This window comes from Hippocampus comes, unplaced genomic scaffold (assembly GCF_001891065.2).
Source record: "Hippocampus comes isolate QL1 unplaced genomic scaffold, H_comes_QL1_v1.1 scaffold270, whole genome shotgun sequence".
NCBI classification, from domain to species: Eukaryota; Metazoa; Chordata; class Actinopteri; order Syngnathiformes; family Syngnathidae; genus Hippocampus; species Hippocampus comes.
In genome coordinates this window covers 1,169,934-1,177,477 of record NW_017805631.1, presented here as the reverse complement: position 1 = coordinate 1,177,477, position 7,544 = coordinate 1,169,934, and positions in this window count along the sequence as shown.

The window sequence follows — 7,544 nt, the reverse complement described above, 5'->3', positions numbered from 1 at the left end:
GGGGGTGGAAAGATAGTTAGCTAATACAACATATTCAGAGAAATCATGATATGAATTGACAGTGCCCAGTTATTGTCATGAGCACTTAGAGCTAAGATCGGTCCTAAAAAATCGAGCCCGGCCCGAGGGTATTTAAGCCCGACCCGGCCCGAGCCCGATCACTTAGCTTGATTTGCAGGCCCGAGCCCGAAGCAAACCCGACATTTCATATTTTATTTGTGAGGACTCGGGAAGAGGAGGGGTGATTTCTGATAACAAAGCCTGCCTTTTGTAACGAAATCTACGTTAAACAAGACTGTATAAACATTTACATCTTTTATATTTCTGTTTCTGAATAGGTTACATTAACCGACAATTTTCTATCATTGACGGATTTTTTTTAAGAGTGGACGGGGAAATTTTAAGGCCGTCCGTCATTTTGACGTTTTGAAAATTGGGCCGTAAATCACCGCAGCAGTACGTCCTTAAGAAATAAGAGAGAGAAGCAGAGAGACAAAAAAGAATAATGATGGGTGGATCATAGACAGAGACAGGAAGGAGTTCTTTGAATTGTCATTGCAAGAGTTTAGCACAGTACGTGTTGTGATGAGGCAACTTCTGTTTTTTTGCGAACCACGGTCTCTCGTGGCCAAAACTATTGACGGCCTCGTAAAAAAAAAAAGTCAGCGAGAGAGAAGCCCAACCCGACCCGAACCCGAGGCAATGATTGACATTTTAAGGCCCGACCCGACCAGAATTTCGGGTCGGGCTCAGGCTCGGGCTCGGGCGGCCCGATCTTACCTCTAATGAGCACATCTGATGTAATTCATTCACAGGTTGACCCTGCCTTAGGTATGTTCACAAATCAAAACGAGAATTCCTAACTGCTGTAAATGACACTTGCAAACTATTTTTTCAAATAGGTAGTGGGGCTGGCGTCCTGAATTGATTGATCCAAATAGCCGTGTTTTGAGAGCAACTCAGTGGTATTACCTTTCAAGGAAAGGCTTGTGTCTTTAATGCGTGTGTGTGTGTGTGTGTGTGTGTGTGTGTGTGTGTGTGTGTGTGTGTGTGTGTGTGTGTGTTTCACCCCCAATGTCGCAAACAGCACTTTGATACCTAAATTGAGATGAGAGCTTCTGGACTCAAGACCCATCTGTGGAGATCCACGTTTTAAATCACCTTCAAATGTGACTTGGATAACTTGCTTTTCAGATTTTTGAAAGAAAATCGAATGTGGACCTGGAAATGACGATTTAAACCATAGAGACAGCCATACGCACCTACAGGCAATATACAGTACAGTGGTCCCTCGTTATATTGCGGTTCACCTTGCACAGACTTTTCTTGCAAAGGTTTGACCTTTGAAATATGAGAAAACATTAATGGGGAGGTTGACAGCCTTAAAACATATAGTATGATAATGAAAAAAAAAAGTTTCAGACTTCGCGGATTTTCCCTATCACAAGTTATTTTTGCAACGTAATCCCCACGATAAACAAAGGACCACTTTGTACTATTTTGTGAATCTCAACATACAATATTCACTTTTGTGGACTGAATCAAGTTGCACAAATACCTCGAGGGAAACCCATACAAGCACAGGGAGAACATGTACATGTGACCTGAAGCTAAATTTGAATCTGGAAGGAACCAGCTTGCTTTGAAACAACAGTATTAATCTCTCATCTAGACTGTGCTGCATTTGAAGATCTTGATACACCTGTTAATACATACAGAATAAGCAATTCTACTCTTCCAGCCTGCACACGAAAGAGAGTTTGATCAAAACCATCCAAAATAGTTTATTTGAAACCCAACAGCTGGGTTATTATAGTACCAAACTCCACACAGGATGGCCAGGCTCAGAATCGAACCCCAGACCTCTGCACTGTGAGGCGGACGTGCGAACCAGTTGACCGCCATGCAGCTCTTTTTTTTCGTCTATCCATGCATCCATTTTCTAATTCACTTCTCTTCACTAGTGTCATGGGCATGCTGAAGCCTATCCCAGCTGTCTTACGGGCAGGACGCAATTCACTCTGAATTGGTTACCAGCCATTCGCAGGGCACACACAGACAAACAACAATTCACACCTTAGAACAATTTAGAGCAGGGGTGCCCATTACGTCGATCCTGATCGACCGGTAGATCTAAGACAGGTCCCAAGTAGATCCGAGGAGTGTCAAGGAGAAAAAAAACAAACAACCATTTGTGTGTCTTTGTACATGTTAGTCATATATTTTTTGTGATAATGTACGCTGCACCCTAATCATCCTATCAGTCTCATTTTCACACAAAAAAAATAAAAATAAAATAAAGCAGGTAAATCTTGAATTTACGGTGGCGCGTGATTACGTCACCAGAACTTGTTTGCACTCAGCAGTCTGCAATTGCAGCTTGTGATCAGAGCTGTTGCGCTCTATCTTTTGTCGTCATTATTCTCATTCAGAGTTTGCTTCGTGTACAATTCACCGAGGGTGCGGGCAAAGAATAGGAATCTAGGAGGGCCCAGGGAAGCACTTTAAAACGGTACGTGTGAGCTACGATAGTTAACAGGCTACAAAAGTGCATCGCATGGCTCAGTTTCAGGCTGTTTCTCATCATGGCGTGGCCTGAGTTTCAGGCTGTTTCGCATCATGACGTGCGTGCGTGCGTGCGTGTGTGCACGCGCGCGGCCGGTAAGGGTAGATCCCGGGAGGTTAGTTGATCGAAAAGTAGATCTTCGGTCCAAAAAGTTTGGGCACCCCTGGTTTATATAAACGTGAATTCTACTCTCTGTTCCTTTTGTGTGCGCGCGGCCGGTAAGGGTAGATCCCGGGAGGTTAGTTGATCGAAAAGTAGATCTTCGGTCCAAAAAGTTTGGGCACCCCTGATTTAGAGTGTGCCTTTAACCTATGGTGCATGTTTTTGGAATGCGGAAGGAAACCGCTATACCCAAACAAAAAAAAAAAAAACACATAGGGACGGCGACTGGAATCGAATCTGCTCTGTGAGGCTGACGTGCTGACCAGTCAACCACTGTGCCACCCGTTATTTTTCAGCAATGTCAAAGTCATCCATTGATACACCCATCCATCCATTATCTGAACCGCTTCATGCTCACAAAGGTTGCGGACATGCGAGAGCCCATCCCAGCTGTCTTCGGGCAGTAGGCGGGGGACACCCTGAATCGGTTGCCAGCCAATCACAGGGCACACAGAAACAAACAACCATCCACACTCGCACTCGCACCCAGTGACAATTTTGAGTGTTCAATCAGCCTGACATGCATGTTTTTGGAATGTGGGAGGAAACCGGAGTACCCAGGAAAAACCCTCGCAGGCACAGCGACAACATGCAAACTCCACACCGGAAGGCCAGAGACGGAATTGAACCTTGCACCAATGCACTGTGAGGCGGATGTGCTAACCAGTCGACCAACGTCCGCCCGCATCAATCAATGAATATGGGTTATTTGATCTACTCAATGGCTGTGTTATGAAATGTTTTACCCAGTATGCGTTAATTTGTATCTGGCATACGGATTGTTTTACTTCGAACGTCATGAGGTCATCACATTGACAGACTTCCATTTACCCGGTTAACTTAAATCTCGTCACCTGGCCAGTCCAGGTTCATTGAGAGCACAAATTGACAGGAGGAGAATTTATCCTCTTGGCAAGGTAAATCAATGATTTTGTGAACACCAGAGGTGGGCAATTTACCAAATTTTGCCGGCCCGTCATTCATCATCCATCAGCAGCCTGGGCACCCATCCGGCATCGTTAATCTGTCATTTTTTTCAAGCCAAAGTGTAATCGCTTCTGCCAGTGAATTTCACCAGTCCACCATGCATCTATCATCAGTCCCCCACTCCATAAAAAATAAAAATAAAATAAAAACATATCATAGTTTAACAGATAATATTCTCACTGTGATTAAATGGTAAATGGGGAGGCCCAGAGATCGACTGGTTAGCACTTTGGCCTCACAGTGCAGAGGTGCAGGGTTCGATTCTGCGTCTGCCTTTTTATGTGTGGGGTTTGCATGTTCTACCCATGCCTGCATGGGTTTTATCCGTGCATTCCGCTTTCCTCCCACATTCCAAAAACAAAAGCATGGCAGCTTCATGGAACACTAAATTGTCTCTGGGTGTGCGACTGTGAGCGCGGATGGTTGCTCGTCTCTGTGTGCCCTGCGATTGGCTAGCAATCGGTTCAGGGTGTCCCCCGCCTACTGCCCGAAGGCAGCTGGGATAGGCTCCAGCACTCCCTGCAACCCTTGTGAGGATAAAGTGGGTTGGAGAAAAATCGTAAATATTTTATATATATATATATATATAGCATATGACATTCATTTCACCCTGAGCAGGGTCCTCGAAAGGTATGTGGGTATTCGCCCAACCGGTCTACATGTGTTTTGTGGACTTGGAGAAGGCATTTGCCCATGTCCCTCGGGGATTTCTGTGGGGGGTGCTTCGTGGGTATGGGGTAAAGTAATGATCCTCAAGATTTTTTTTTTCTCCAAAAGAAACCATATTTTTCATATTTTTACTTATGACACTTTGGCATTAAATGCATGATATGTGAATGACTGTAACATTCAAATGTTGTTTGTTGCATTAAAATTAATGAACTCTAAAGCTTGTTCATATGCTCAAAGATTTCATGTCAAATTTAACTTCAAAGGGGGAAAAAAAAGAACATACTGTTTGGAGTGTTCACAAGCAGATATACTTTGGCAAAATAAATTCACAGCTTCTGTCATCAACTGTCAGGGCACACAAATCAACTGTCAGAAATATATCAACCAACTTAGATTTGATTTCTTTGAGCTATTATTAGGCAAGCAGCATGTCTATTTCGAGTGGTCACCATCACCATCTGAAATAAACAATTTACACAGCTTCTACAAGGAGTGCAAAATGTCAAGAGTGCAATTAGCAAGCTTGTGGAATAACTTTTTACACCTGATGGATGTCAATTCCAAATGTTGTTTGATGTATTGTGCTTTGTTTTTTTTAATTGAAGTTTTAATTAAGACTGGGCCAATCAAGTCAAGAGCTCTGCAAATTCAAACAATGACTTTTGTCTTACCTTAGTCAAATTACGGTAAGTTAAATTAGCCCTCCCCAGACCCTCCCCCAAAAATATGAAAATCAACAAACCATTTTGAGGTGCTTTATCTATTTTTAACCATAAGCCCTCAAAACTGGTTTCAGACATTTGAAAACAGTTTCCCTTTGAGTGAATCAACAAAAGACAGCAGTGAACATTTGTTCAACATCGGTTTCTCTTTCCTCAGCTGCTCCCTGGCTTCTACATTTGACGTTACCTTTGCAGAAAAAGATGCTTGTAAAAATGTAGAAGCCCTTAGATCTGTAAAAACAATTGATAGAATATTAAGAAAAATATCATACTGTATCCGAGACATAGCATGGTCGTCAGGCGGACATATATTTTCAGTGACATATTTTAACATAAATAGTCATACATAAGTAAAAGCAATTAAAAATAAAAAACAAAACACTTGTGATCTCAGCTGAAAGTGCAGGAGGATTTTTTTTTTTTTCCTCAAGATGGCACCTTGGAGAAACAGACTGTTTCAAGAGCTCTGCTCACTTCCCTCATTAATTTGTACGCTTCCACCATTTTTGGTCATTTAATGTTCATTGTGTTGTGTGGATGGGTAGTGGGCTGTTTTGGATGATTCTGGCTATACATTTTTTGAGGAGAGTATTAGCCCTCGTTATTTAGCACCTTAACGCAACAATTGCTGTGAATATGAAATAAGAATCTTGATGCTTTCTGGATCCTTGCCGCTTGATTGCGATGAACAGAGAATACTGGACTAGTTACGGTATGGCTGCGAGGAGAGCTACTGCTCTGGATTATGGATAAACTTGAATCGAATTTGGTCTCAGCACATTTTAATTCCACGGTCACATTGGATTTCAGGCATCTGTGGGCATGAAATAACAAATGAGCGCAATGTACAACAACAAATGAGCGCAATGTACAACAACAACGTCCTCGGTGGTTCTCATCCTCGCTGGCTCTCCTCGGCCACATCGAGAGTGAGAAAAAAAAACCCAGGCAGAATGTCCAATAAAAAGTTGACAAACATCGTACCTGAGTGCATGAAGTAACAAATGATGTACAACTGCAACGTCCTCACCGCCTCCCCTCAAGGTTGAAAATAATAAAAAATGTGCACTAATTTGCATGAGCAACATTAGCTCAGTAGCGACTAAAACACAAGCCCAAAATCCCACAAGATATATTTAATAATGCATTTATCAACAACTTCTCAACATAAAGCGACCCACGTACTCTAACATTGAGTTTTATTTACTTTAATCATCAAGGCAATTGGGAGTTGTCGCACGCACACACGCACACACACACACGCACGCACGCACGCACGCACGCACGCACGCACACACACACACACACACACACACACACACACACACACACTTTCAATTCCTTGGCATAGTTTCCTGCTTTTGAAAAAGATTCCCTTGTCGATTCCAGTCAGCACGAATAACGTCACCATGCACGTAGTGTGGTAACGTTATTTACTCGTGCGGCGAGCAAGAAACATGGCCCTTAACGCTTCAAAGTTCAGTTATATTTTACAAGAAAAGATAACAGTGCAACTCCCAATACAGTGATCCCTCACTATTTCGCGGTTCGTTTATCGCGGCTTCAGTGCATCGCGGATTTTGTCAAACATATAAAAAAAATATATATATATTTTTTGGCGGGTGGTTTTGGTCCCCATTAACCACGATAAACGAGGGATTACTGTACTTGCAAATTAAACTAATATTTCGGCAAATAAACTACCAATATGCAAAAGCATTAGCAACCCAGCCACTAGGGAGCAGTGCCCTCCCCTGGGGGTACACTGTTCCCCAGTGCCGGTCCCAAGCCCGGAAAAATGGGGAGGGTTGCGTCAGGAATGGCATCCGGCGTAAAACTTTTGCCAAAACGAACATGCGAGTTGATAAAACGATTTCCATACTGGATCGGTCGGGGCCCAGGATAAAAACGACTGCCAACAGTGCTGTTCACCTACAGGGTACTGCTGGAAATTGGACTACTGTTGGTCAAAGAAGAAGACAAAGAAGAGGAGGACGATTGGTACAGAGAAAGAGGGAAAGGAGGAAGGTTAGAAGTATTGGTCTGAGGTTAGGAACTCTGAATGTAGGTACAATGACAGGGAAAGGCAGAGAACTAGCTGACATGATGGAGAGGAGGAGAGTAGATATTCTGTGTGTTCAGGAGACAAGGTGGAAGGGCAGCAAGGCTAGAAACATTGGAGGAGGCTACAAGCTGTTCTACCATGGTGTAGATGGGAAGAGGAATGGAGTAGGGGTGATTATAAAGGAAAAATATGCTAGACATGTAGTAGAAGTAAAACGAGAGTCAGACAGGTTGATGTGCGTGAAGGTAGAGATAGAAGGTGTGATGATGAATGTAGTCAGTGGGTATGCCCCACAGGTGGGCTGTGAGTTAGAAGAAAAGGAAAAGTTCTGGAATGAGATGGACAGAGTGACAGAGAGCATTCCCAGGGG